The sequence below is a fragment of the Apus apus genome, chromosome 1 (genome assembly GCF_020740795.1).
Source record: "Apus apus isolate bApuApu2 chromosome 1, bApuApu2.pri.cur, whole genome shotgun sequence".
NCBI lineage: Eukaryota > Metazoa > Chordata > Aves > Apodiformes > Apodidae > Apus > Apus apus.
Window position 1 is genome coordinate 63,336,187 of NC_067282.1, and position 13,775 is coordinate 63,349,961.

Sequence of the window (13,775 nt, forward strand, 5' to 3'; positions counted from 1 at the left end):
AAGCAGACATGGTATGGCAGAAATTTTTATGACCTCCACTTAGCTTAATCTGCAAACAGCTGCCATTTCTTATGTGAAATTGCTAACTGTTGGGGCAATCCCAAGCACAAATACAAGCTGGGCAGAGAATTAATAGAGAGCAGCCCCAGAGAAAAGGACTTGGGGGTGTTGGTTGATGAGAAGCTCAACATGAGCTGACAATGTCCTGGGCTGCATCAAAAGAAACGTGGCCCTCAGGTCGAGGGAGGTGATTCTCCCCATCTACTCTGCTCTCATGAGACCTCACTTGGAGTTCTGTGTCCAGTTCTGGAGCACCCAGCACAAGAGGAACATGGACCTTTTTGAGCAAGTCCAGAGAAGGTCATCATGAGAGAAGGAGCACAAAGGTGATCAGAGGGCTAGAACCCCTCTTCTATGAAGACAGGCTGAAGGAGCTATGTTCTTTCAGTCTGGAGAAGACTCGAAGGAGGCCTTATAGCAGCCTGCCAGTACCTGAAGGGCACCTACAGGAAAGCTAGGAAAGGACTTTTTATGAGGGCATGTAGTGATAGGATAAGGAATAATTGCTTAAAACTGAAAGAGGTAGATGTAGGCTGGACTTACTGTGAAGGTACGGAGACAATGAAACAGGTTGCCCAGAGAAGTTTTTGATGCCCCCTCCTTGGAAGTGTTCAAAGCCAAGTTGGATTGGGCTTTGAGCACCCTGGTCTGGTGGGAGGTGTCCCTGCCCATGCAGAGGGTTTGGAACTAGATGATCTTCAAGGTCCCTTCCAACCAACCCAAACCATTCTGTGATTCTATGATTCTACAACTAAAATTCAGTCCTATGGACCATTTGATAAAGCTTAAATGCATTGTTCACTGGTGACTTTACTTCTGGACTGTATGTTGAACTTCGTGTGCATTTCCTTTAATTCCTTAGTGAAGATATAAAAATGACTATCAGAAATAGCTAAGCAGAAAGCCTTAACTGTTCTTTTTAATCCCTCATCAAAAGCCTTAAGGCATTGTGATATAATGAGTTGAGATGATGCAGATGACTGATTTATGCAGGTAGAGAATTATAACTGTGGAAGAACCAAGAAGAAGGAAAAGATAAATCAGCAGAATTATAAGAAATAAAAAGGCCGTTAATATGCTTTGTAACTTGAAAAGAAAACCCAGTAAAACCAGGAGAAAACAGATCATATGATCCAGTAGTCCAGTAAAACCATCTTTATACAGAATGGGGTTTTTTATCCAATGTACCAATTTAAATCAATTCTGTAGATGTAGAAAAAACCTACATATGCTCCCTTATAAATTTAAAGAGAAAATGCCAAGACAAATTTCCTTATTCTTTCCCATGACACAGCAAAGCTCTGCACAGTGATCAGTTTTACATAAATTGCAGTCCTTCTGACCTTTTAATTTATTTATTTTTAATAGCTATAAAAACCAGGGGAGACCTTTACACTATTGTGTGAAAGGGCAACGAATAAGGGTCAAGTCCTTCTTTTTCTGAAGTCAAACAGGCTGGAACCTAGCATCTTCTGCACTAGTAGATGAGAAGTAATTTTGGGATAGGTCTGTCTGTTGCTCTGGCCAGTCTGATCAGGGAAGAGATCTAGGGTATGTTGATGGCTGATGAGTATTTTACCAACACTGCCCATGCTGCTGCCTGACCTATCTGTATCTGCTCTGGGAACAACTGACTTCCTTACCCAAGGACCAGAAACAGCCACATCAAATGAGTTAGCTCTGTCTTTCTTCTCTCTCTCTCTCTCAACACTTGACTGAGAGGTAGGATTCCTGTCTGGTCTTCCCATAACATTTATCTGTTTTCCATCATATTTTCTCTTTTGCATTAAAACTTCCCTCCTTTTCCTCCTCAGCTCTCTTCCAAACTCTGACACGTCTTCTGGGGTGTCTGGGACTCACTGGGGCACCCAGCAGGGAGACAGCCCCTGTTAATGTAGTAAATGTAGGTCAGCCACTGCACAGGTATGAGCTTGGCAGAGGTATGATCTGACCTACACACCCTCCCTCTTCCCCTTTTTGCTTCCTGCATCTGAGTGACAAAACTAGCAAGGCTCTGGAGATAAACCAGAAAATTACTGAGTGGATCAGGGCTGAGAAAATCCAAGGATGAGATGGAAAAGCAGGCAAGAAAAACTAGAGTTGAGTAGCCAGCGGGAAACTGGAAATAAAAGCCCACATCTCTCCTTGGGTTTGTACAAATTTCTACTTTTATTTCCATGAGAGTGACTCATTAATCCCCCAGAACTGAACTTCAGGATGACATGGCAAAACCTGGCAGACAACCTTCCTGAGCTGTTCCTGCTCTTGCTCAGCACAATTTCTTCCCTCCCACATGGCACTTTGTTTGAAGCACTACAGCTGGTTCTGGGGAAAATTTTATAATGCCAACATGAAGGCAAAAAGAGCTTCCAAAATCTGACATTTTCAGGCTGCTGGACTCTACCAAACTCTGACTTTTATGGGACAACATCTTGTCAGTATATTGCTGCGAATGCCTTTCTGTCCAGTATTAAACGGTGCATGTTGCATGTGTGTGTGTGTTTATCACTCAGCAACTTCTGAAACTCCTTGATAACTTTGTTAGAATAGTACTCTTATATATGATTTTTTGTTTGTTGGTTTGGGTTTTTTGGGTTGTTTTGGTTTGTTTTGTTTTTTCTGGGTTTTGGTTTTGTTTGGTTTTTTAACAAGAATTGGGAAAATAAGCCACTAGCTAGAGAAAGAAATCCCTAGAAGCATGTAAGGTTGAAATGGTCACCTCATTAGCTATCAGAAAATTTACACTGAAGGCCCCAAACAAAGGAGAAGTTTCAGTCTGAGCTTATGATGACTTACAAGGAGTGGCTGAGGTCACTTGGATTATTTAGCTTGGAGAAGAGGGGGCTGAGAGGTGACCTCATTGCAATCTACGGCTTCCTCACGAGGGGAAGAGGTGGGGCAGGTACTGATCTCTTCACTCCTGTGACCAGTGACAGGACTTGGGGAAATGGCAGGAGGCTGAATCAGGGGAGGTTTAGGTTGGAAATCAGGAGAAGGTTTTTCACCCAGAGGGTGGTTGACCACAGCAACAAGCTCCCCAGGGAAGTGGTCACAGCACCAAGCCTGGCTGAGTTTAAGAAGCATTTGGATGATGCTCGCAGGCACATGGTGTGATTCTTGGGGTGCCCTACACAGGAACAGGAGTTGGACTTGATGATCCTGATGGGTCCCTTCCAAATCAGCATATTCTATGATTCTGTGATTCTGTTATTTGATTTATACATTATTTGATAATGCTGAATCTAACAAAAAGCCATTAAAAGCTACTTTTTCCATTTTGTCTTTGTATAAAGCAGTTGAAGCTTGTTCTTGGTTTTAATTGCTAAGAAGTCTCTGCTTCTAGTTGTATCTGGTGTATATGTTGCCTGTGTACTGGCATTTTTTCAGATTTACTATCTTACAGATAAGAAACCTTAACACATCCTTATTTTAATTTGTCTATATTTTAAATTCTCATAATGGGCTGAAAGGTGTTAAGGGTTTTGTCAAACAAATGTAAGGGTTTGCTATTTGTCAGCTAAAAAATCCATTACCTCAGCCTCACAAAATAAAAGTTGTTCTGGTTTGTGTGAGTCTCTGGTCTCTGACAGGGCTCCCAGGCAATATGGCAATACAGATAAATAATAACTGCACCTAGTGCCAAATGGTACAGGTGCAAAAATAGTTTGTAGCAGCTGAGAAGAAAATGGGTTCTTCCACCTTACTTTGCAAGGCAAATTTTATTTCCTGAAAAACAAAACAAAACAGAAATATGTAGGTTATGGGGTTTTATTTTTAAAAAATACAGCACACCACCAAAAATCAAATGTAATCTAGAGACACCTTTGCAGTGACTATTGAGAGCTGTTGATTAGCACACTCACATCCCCATCCTTTCCACACATAGCAGACTTGCTGTGGGGCAGGAATCAAGCTGAGGGAGGAGAACAACTGAACCACAGCTTTCATAAAGTCTTAGTGTCAGGATTTCAATTCATTTAAATTGTTTTATCAATAAATGAAACATTAATTTAGAAAGCAAATATTTAATAGGGAAAAAAAATCTTACATTAGTTTTCACCAAAAATAATTTTGAAGGAAAATTCTGTACTAACCTAATAGATAAGTATTAGTCCTACAGGGACAGTCTGTGATTTCCAGTATTTGGCCAAAGGAAGCAAGAAAATCTAAAACTGAAGCATCTAGTGCTACAGGACTGCATGCTTGTCCCAGATGTGGTAGTGGATTATTGTATGACGTTCTCATCAGAAACTCTGATGTCTTTAAGAGGAGAAGGCCAGAACATGTGCTTTGGTGATGATGCCTATTTATCATTTTGTTGAATGGTTAAATAATATTTGATTTTTTCCTTTGAGCTCCAGATCCTGAAGACACAGGACTGATTAAGAATCTCAGATTTCATTTTTTAAAAATGACGACTTCAAGCCTTTGGACAGATAAAGAAAGCCTGTAAAGGTAACACCTAATCCTTCCCTTCCCACCCGTGTCCAGCCTTTCCTTACACCACAAGCTCAAGTGTCAGGAGGCCATTAACATAAGCCAGAGGCACTGTTTGTAATCCCTAGTTTGTTGAAATCTGCCTTATTGTTTGTCTTTTCCTTAATGCTTGGCATTGGCAATGAATAATGCTGCCAATATTTTCCTTGCCAGGAAAGATGTTTCTTTCCTCCCTAGAGCACCAGCAAGGCCTGGAGACATTTCAGGCTCTGCAGTTGCCTGCTCTCCCTGCCTTCTCTCCCTCACCTATAGGGAGAGCATCTAAGGAGGAAGACAGAAATCTCATGGCCCTTTCAGGAGAGGGGTTTCCAAGTGAGAAGGAAGAAAAAGCAGTTTACAATTTTCTTGGTGGTCAAGAGCCATGGGAAGACAGTGAAGAAGATTCAAACAGCTTTGCCCTTTCTTTTCCATTCCTGCTGAAATTTAACTCAGTAGGTGCTGATAACCTCTCTTCTCCCCTCCTCAGGCACAGCACCAGAGGAGGGCATCAAGTGCTGGAGGAGAGCACCAAGTGCTGGACAAGAGATTCCCCTGCAGCTCATGAGCAGGACCCAACTGCAGCAGGCATTTCCCTGCAGCTCTTGGAAAGAACCCTGCCCGAGCAGGTAACCACCCTGCAGGTCATAGAGGATCAACTTCTTAGTCAGGCTGTGGCCCTTCTGATTTTCTCACTGCATAACCTCATGAGCACGCGGCAGCGGTGAGAGCACAGAGCGGCAGCGGTGAGAGCTGCTCCTTTAATTAATTACTGAGGATTAGAGAAGAGACCGGGCTTCCCGGAGACGGTGAAGCCGGAGCAGAGCGAGGAGACCCGAGTCTGAGCGGGAATCCTGAGAGGAACAGGAAGGCTGACGTGGGGGGGCGTGGCTGAGAACGGCGGCAGGTTTAACAGCGGCCATCTCGGCAGCTCCCTCAGAGCACGCGGCAGCGCAGAGCGGAGAGCGGCAGCGGCCTTCACAGGAAGTGAAGTAGCGCGAGGGCAGGGAGCGCGAGGGCAGGGGGAGAGCGGCGTGAGTGGAGGCAGGAAGCAGAGAACACCAGTAAATTTCTCTAGCATGGAGGCAACACGCCCTAAAACTGTATTGAAGAAGGATATGGGAACTCAGACGGAGGTTCTGAGCAGGCACGCAGCCGTGCAGGTCTCTGGCTGCAGCGAGTGCCTGAGCCTGGCACTGGTGCCAGAGGGAGCCAGTGGCACCGCGTGTGTGCGGTGCGAGCAAATCGATGATCTCCTCAGGCAGGTGGTTAGACTGACAGAGGAGGTTGAAAGACTGAGAATTATCAGAGAATGTGAGAATGAAATAGATTGGTGGAGTCAAACCCTGAGGCAAGGGCAGGAGGAAGAGATGCTAGAACAAGTGATGGATCCCCTCCCCTCCTGTTCTCAGGCAGAAGGAGAGAACTTTAGGAACATGGAGGAATGGAGGGAGGTCCGTCCTCGGAGAGGCAAGAAAAAACCCTCCCAACTCCGTCCATCCTCCGAATTGCCCTTGAAGAATAGGTACGAGGTCTTGGAACTTCAGGGAAAGGAAAATGAAGCTGGAGTGACAGATTTGTCTAGTGAACCGCCTATGACTTGTCACTCAGCTCCACGACTTAGGACTTCTTCAACTAAGAAGGAAAGGAGGGTAATTGTGGTGGGTGACTCCCTTCTGAGGGGAACAGAGGGGCCCATCTGTAGACCTGACCCATCCCACAGGGAGGTCTGCTGCCTCCCTGGGGCTCGCATTAGAGATGTTAAAAGGAAACTCTCTAGTATGGTAAATCCATCTGATTACTACCCACTGCTGATTTTTCAGGTTGGCAGTGACGAAATTACTACAAGAAATGTAAGGGCAATGAAGAGAGACTTCAGGGCCCTGGGACGGCTAGTTAGGGGGTCTGGAGCACAAGTCGTGTTTGCCTCCATACCTCCTGCAAGAATGGGTGGAGAGATAAGCAGGAAGAGTTTAATGATGAACGAATGGCTAAGAGACTGGTGCCAAAGGCAGGGCTTTGGCTTTTTTGATCATGGGCTGCTCTATGAGACACCTGGCCTGATGGTGGTGGGTGGGATGCACCTGTCCCAGAGGGGGAAAAGGCTTTTGGGGCAGGACTTAGCAGGGCTCATTGAGAGAGCTTTAAACTAGATGTGAAGGGGGAAGGGGAGAAAACTGGGTCTGTTAGGGACAAGCCCAAGAGGAACATACCAGGGCCTGTAGGAGGATGGGCTAAGGAGGATTTAGTCCCACCGATGTGCTCTACTTGCTTCCTGAAATGCCTGTACACCAATGCACGCAGCATGGGGAATAAACAGGAAGAGTTAGAGGTCTGTGTGTGGTCTAAGGGTTATGATCTGGTAGCAATAACAGAGACATGGTGGGACAGCTCACACGACTGGAATGTGGCCATGGATGGCTATGTGCTTTTTAGGAAAGATCGGTCGGTGAAGCGAGGTGGTGGAGTTGCTCTTTATGTGAGAGAGCAACTAGAATGTATTGAGTTTTGTACAGGGGCTGATGAGGGGCGAGTTGAAATTCTGTGGGTAAGAATTAAAGGACAGGGTAGTATGGGTGACACAGTTGTGGGGGTCTACTACAGACCTCCTGATCAAGATGAGGAAGTTGATGAGGCTTTCTACAGGCAGCTGAAAGCAGCCTCACAACTGCAGTCCTTGGTCCTCATGGGAGATTTTAACTATCCCGATATCTGCTGGAAGACTTATACAGCCAGCCTTTCACAGTCTAGGAGGTTCCTCCAATGCATTGATGACAACTTCTTAATGCAAATGGTGGATGAGCCGACTAGAAGAGGAGCGCTGCTGGATCTTGTGCTCACCAACAAGGAGGGCCTTATTGAAGCAGTGGTGGTCAATGGCAACCTTGGCTGCAGCGACCATGAGATGGTGGAGTTCAGGATCCTGTGTGGGAGGAACAGAATTTCCAGCAGGACCAGAACCCTGGACTTCTACAGAGCAAACTTCGGCCTCCTCAACCAATTGTTAAGGGAAGTCCCATGGGACAGAGTGCTAGAAGGTAAAGGGGCTCAAGATAGCTGGACAATATTCAAGGACCACTTCTTGCAAGCACAGCATCAGTGTGTCCCAATGGGTAGAAAATCTAGTAAGGGAGCTAGGAGACCAGCGTGGTTAAAAAAGGAACTGCTGGGGAAACTCAAGTGGAAGAGGAAAATCTATAGATCATGGAAGGAGGGACTGGTCACTTGGGAGGAATATAGGAATGTTGTCAGGGAATGTAGGGAGGCAACTAGGAAAGCGAAGGCCTCCTTGGAACTTAACCTTGCAAGTCGGGTTAAGGACAGTAGAAAGGGCTTTTTCAAATACATAGCCAACAAAGCTAATACCAGAGGCAATATAGGCCCACTGCTGAATGAGGTGGGTGCCCTGGTGACAGAGGATATGAAGAAGGCAGAGGTGCTGAATGCCTTCTTTGCCTCTGTCTTTACTTCTGCAGGCTTTTCCCGTGAGCCCCAGATTCATATAACCCCAGAAGTAGTCAAGATAGGTGAGGACATAGTAGATGAGGATTGGGTTAGGGATCAGTTGCATAATCTGGACATCCATAAATCGATGGGTCCGGATGAAATGCATCCAAGGGTGCTGAGGGAGCTGGCGGAGGTCATTGCTAGTCCACTCTCCATCATCTTCGGTAAGTCATGGGTAACTGGAGAGGTGCCTGAGGACTGGAGGATAGCAAACGTCACTCCAGTCTACAAGAAGGGCAAGAAGGAGGACCCGGGTAACTATAGACCGGTCAGCCTCACCTCCATCCCTGGAAAGGTAATGGAACAACTTGTCCTTGGCACTATCTCTAGACATATCAAGGAGATGGGGGTCATCAAGAGCAGTCAACATGGTTTTACCAAGGGTAAGTCATGTTTGACTAACCTCATAGCCTTCTATGAGGAAATTACTAGGTGGATAGATGATGGTAGAGCGGTAGATGTGGTCTATCTTGATTTCAGTAAAGCATTTGACACCGTCTCCCACAGCATCCTTGTAGATAAGTTGATCAAGTATGGGTTTGATGATCAGGCAGTGAGGTGGATCAAGAACTGGTTGAAAGGAAGAAGTCAGAGAGTTGTAGTCAATGGGGCAGAATCTAGTTGGAGGCCTGTGACTAGTGGAGTCCCTCAGGGGTCGGTACTGGGACCAGTGTTGTTCAACATCTTCATCAACGACCTGGATGAGGGCACAGAATGTACCCTCAGCAAGTTTGCTGATGACGCCAAGCTGGGAGGAGTGGCTGACACACCAGAAGGCTGTGCTGCCATTCAGAGAGACTTAGACAGGCTGGAGACTTGGGCGGGGAAAAACCTGATGAAGTTTAACAAGAGCAAGTGTAGAGTTTTGCATTTGGGGAAGAAAAACGCCATGCACCAGTACAGGTTGGGGGCTGACCTGCTGGAGAGCAGTGTAGGTGAAAGGGACCTGGGGGTCATGGTAGACAGGAGGATGACCATGAGTCAGCAGTGTGCCCTTGTGGCTAAGAAGGCCAATGGCATCCTGGGGTGTATTAGAAAGGGTGTGGTTAGTAGGTCAAGAGAGGTTCTCCTCCCCCTCTATTCTGCATTGGTGAGGCCACATCTGGAATATTGTGTCCAGTTCTGGGCCCCTCAGTTCAAGAAGGACAGGGAACTGCTTGAAAGAGTCCAGCGCAGAGCCACAAGGATGATTAAGGGAGTGGAACATCTCCCTTATGAGGAAAGGCTGAGGGAGCTGGGTCTCTTTAGTTTGGAGAAAAGGAGACTGAGGGGGGACCTCATCAATGTTTACAAATATGTAAAGGGTGAGTGTCAAGACGATGGAGTTAAGCTTTTTTCAGTGAAGACCAGTGATAGGACAAGGAGTAATGGATACAAGTTGGAGCATAGGAGGTTTAAGATGAATATCAGGAAAAATTTTTTTACTGTAAGAGTGACAGAGCACTGGAACAGGCTGCCCAGAAAGGTTGTGGAGTCTCCTTCTCTGGAGACATTCAAAACCCGCCTGGACGCCTTCCTGTGTGATGTACTCTAGGTGACCCTGCTCTGGCAGGGGGGTTGGACTAGATGATCTTTCGAGGTCCCTTCCAACCCCTAGGATTCTAGGATTCTATGATTCTATGATTCTATGACATTTTGTAGTCCTCCTTTCCTTCTTCCAAAGGCTATAAACTCTTTTTTTTCCTGAGTTCCAGCCAAAGTTCTCTGATCAGACAGGCTGACTATCATCCTGGATGGCTCGTCTTTTGGCACACAGGGGTGGCCTGCTTCTGAAACATGAAGATTTCCTTCTTGAAGAATGTCCAGCCTTTCTAGACTCTTGTGTCCCTCAGGATTGCCTCCTAAAGGACTCAGTCAATCAGTCTCCTAAACAGGCCAAAATCTTCCTGCCAGAAGTCCAAGGAGACAGTTCTGCTAACCCCTATCTGTACTTCTCTAAGAATCAAAATCTGTCTTTTCATGATCACTATTCCTGAGACAGCCTCCAACCACCAACCTTATAAACTCCTCTCTGTTCACAAAAAACAAGTCCAACAGGACACCTTGCCTGGCACAACATGTCAGGAAGTTATCTTCCACACACCCCAGGAAACTCCTGGAATATTGTACTGTATCTGCTGTATTGTGTTTCCAGTAGACAGCTCATAATTTGAAGTCCACCATGTGCACTCAGAACTCCCTTGGAATTCCAAGATGCTTTGAGATTTAGGGTTAGGTTTCAGAGGACCACAAAGCCTAGAGCTCCAGGGACACTGAAGCTGGACAACCTCCTTTCAGGTAGTTGTAGTCAGCAATTAGGTTTCCCCTCAGCCTCCTCTTCTCCAAACTAAACAATCCCAATTCCCTCAGCCTCTCTTCACAGGACTTGTTCTCCAGGCCCTTCATCATCTTGCTGTTCTTGAACTCGCTCAAGCACCTCAATGTCTTTCTTATAGTGAGGGACCCAGAACTGAACACAGTACTTGAGGCACAGCCTCACCAGTGCCGAGCACAGGGGCACAATCACCTCCTTCTCTTGCTGGCCACACTGCTCTGGGTACAAGCCAGGATGCTGTTGGCCTTCTTGGCCACCTGGGCACACAGCTGGCTCATGCTCAGCCAGCTGTCGACCAACATCTCCAGAACCTTTTCTGCCAGGCAGCTTTCCAGCCACTCTGCCCCAAGCCTGTAGCATTGCCTGGGGTTATTGTGACTGAAATGCAGGACCCAGCACTTGGCCTTGTTCAACCTCATGCAATTGGCCTCAGCCCACCAATTCAACCTGTCCATGTCCCTCTGCAAAGCCTTCCTACCCTCAAGCAGATCAACACTCCCACCCAACTTGGTGTTGTCTGCACACTTGCTGATGAAGCACTCAATCCCCTCATCCAGATCATTGATAAAGATGTTGAACAAGACTGGGCTCAAAACTGAGCCCTGAGGCACACTGTTTGTGACTGGCCACCAAATGGATTTAACTGCATTCACCACAACTCCCTGGGCACAGCCACCCAGCCAGTTTTTAACGCAGCAAAGAGCACACCTATGCCATGAGCCACCAGCTTCTCCAGGAGAATGCTGTGGGAGACAGCGTCAAAGGCTTTATTCAAATCCAGATAGACAATACCACAGCCTTTTCCTCATCCACAAGGCAGGTTACCTGGTGATAGAATGAGATCAGGTTGGTCAAGCAGGACCTGCCTTTCCTGAACACATGCTGGCTGGTCCTGATCCTCCAGGGGGTTTCTGAGTCTGGAGTGAGGGCAAAGTTGCTGCAGGGAGCAACTTGGGCAGGTCAGGTGCTGCCCTTGCAGCTGAGTGCAGAGGTTCCCAGGGCTGCCAGCCACAGCCAGTGCCCGAGAGGCTGCAGGGATGTGCCCCTGGCCCTGCAGCACTCACTACCCTTTCCCTTGCTGCTTCTGAGTTCCCTCACACTCTCTCCCACCCATCCATGGGTTCCTGTGTCTCTGGGTGACCTCCTCCTCCAGGCCATGACTCTGGGCATCACCCACATCCTGACAGTGCAGAGCATCTTCTTCTTACTGAGGGCTGCAGCTCTGGGGGAACAAAAAGCAGTGTATAGGCACATACTCACTTCCTCTCCCATGGCTCTGCAGGAGGTGAAACACTCAACAGGTCTGCCAGAGCACTGTTTCCCACTCTTCCTCTGATGGGACTATGCATTTCAAGTAGCTTCTGGTCATCCTATGTGACCATATACATCCTCCAGAACTCTGTAGAAACTTTGGTGATTTTCACGTAAGTAAAGACCAATGAGACTGAAAGAGAAAGGCTAAAGTTACAGATGAGTATCACTGCCACATTGTTGCCTCAGCCTCCTTTTCTCCTGGGACGTAGACATGCACATACTGGAATTGCCTAGGAGGTCAGAGAGACGTTGCAAAATTGCATTTGAAATTAACAGCCTAGGAAAGCCTCTCTCTGAAAGGCTTTGGGCAATTGGAAGTAAGGCTGCAAGAGCCTTTGAGAGACACTAAATGGAAAAACAACAGCCCTGCTGTCCTCAGGTGGCCAGGGAAGAAGCAAAGACATGGAGTCACCTGGGGAACAGCGAGGACAATAAGACTTTTTCAGGGCAGCCTAGAGCACAGGTGCTCTTCAGGATGAGACTCATGCTGCTTACAGCCAGGGATGCCAAGGGAAGCATGGAACTACACCAACAGTACTACCTCCACACATTTCTCATCTGGGCTCCCCATGGGGCTAGGGACCCAGGCCTCAGCCCAACACGACCACTGCACCTCCATGGATTGTCCCAATAAATGGTCCTTGGTAGAACACTGTAGTCATGGCAATTTGATTGATCTACTTTAGGTTGATCCTTAAAATGAGGGCTACAAGGATGTGGCCAGATGGGCTATCTCAGCAGTGGTTTTAGGCTTTAAGACACCTCACTTACATGGGTTCATCTTAGCTCTACTTAGAGCTGATCTCCGCTTGCTTCTTCTCTATTTTTTTCCTCTCCCTCTGAGATGGGGTGACCGGGAGAGGCATTTTTAGCTGACCATTGGCAGCTGGATGTTTGCCAGCTCCTTTTCACCTCCTTAACACCACAGAAATGCCAGATGAGATTTGAGAATCTGGCCTACTATTTTTTTTTTTTTTATTGTCCCAAGGATAGAAGAGTACCCTCTTCGCTTGTCAGCAGCTAATAGTTCGCAAGTTGGCTGGTTTACCAAACATGAAAACAATTTGCCAACAGCAGGGACTTACACCCTAAAAGGAGAGAATATGCTTTTAGCTGGCAGCCTCCTTGCCACCCTGAACAAAGGAGAGATAGAAGGTATCAGTTGCTGCTTTTAAGTTGTCCAGAGTGCTAACTTGTTTCTGATTTTTAGGCTGCCTGTCTTTCAAGTCTTACTTGTCTATTGCTAACAACTGCTCAGTGAGCTAATACTTCTGAAGAGCTGCCATCAGTCATCCACGCTGCCCTGTCTGTAAAAGAGATGTGAAGTTTTTGGTAGCTCAGTCCTTATCTCACTGCATCGGTGGGATCCTGCCACCAATGACAAAAGGGAAAAGATTAAAGCCAAGCCCTTCTGCTGCCCATTGTCTGGCTTTAGTAGTCTTAAGCCTGTTGAAAGATTTGCTTAATTTCAAAATATTGTAGTTCCAGCTGCATCTTATGTGAAAATCAAGACAAAAATTCGTATTTATACCTAATGGTATCCTAGTATATTTTATTTGCGTATTCTTCCTTCCCTCATATGCAGCAGCTACAGGACTTGGAAAGAGATGCCAGCAGTACATGAAGAGAGTCTGGAAGTTACACAGAGGTGTGGAGGGGAGAGGAGGCTTAGGATGGAACAAAGGGAATTGCACTCCCTTTCTTGCTCACTGTTGATACTTTCCAGCCCCATGTCTCTGCAGCTCTTCCCTTGGATGTTTCTACTCTGTAACACTCTTACTTTGAATAAATGCTTAACATAGGAAGGAACTTGGAAGGCACTGAAATGTTGTCCTCACCTGTGATTCACACCGCAAACAGTCCTTGCCCTTCGCATTCAGTCCTATAGTGAATTTTGGCAGAGGAGTGGGGCTTGTCTGGCCTGAAATTAATGGAGTTATAACAAAACCATTTTTATTCTTATTAAGGCAATGAGCTGATTGTGATTATTCAGTCTATGTGTGGGAAGATTCACCAGGAAGATTCACCTCCACGTTTGTGACTCCATGCAGCTGACCACACAGGGATGGCTAGTGCACTGTGTGGTGTCTTGGGGTACCCCAGGCAG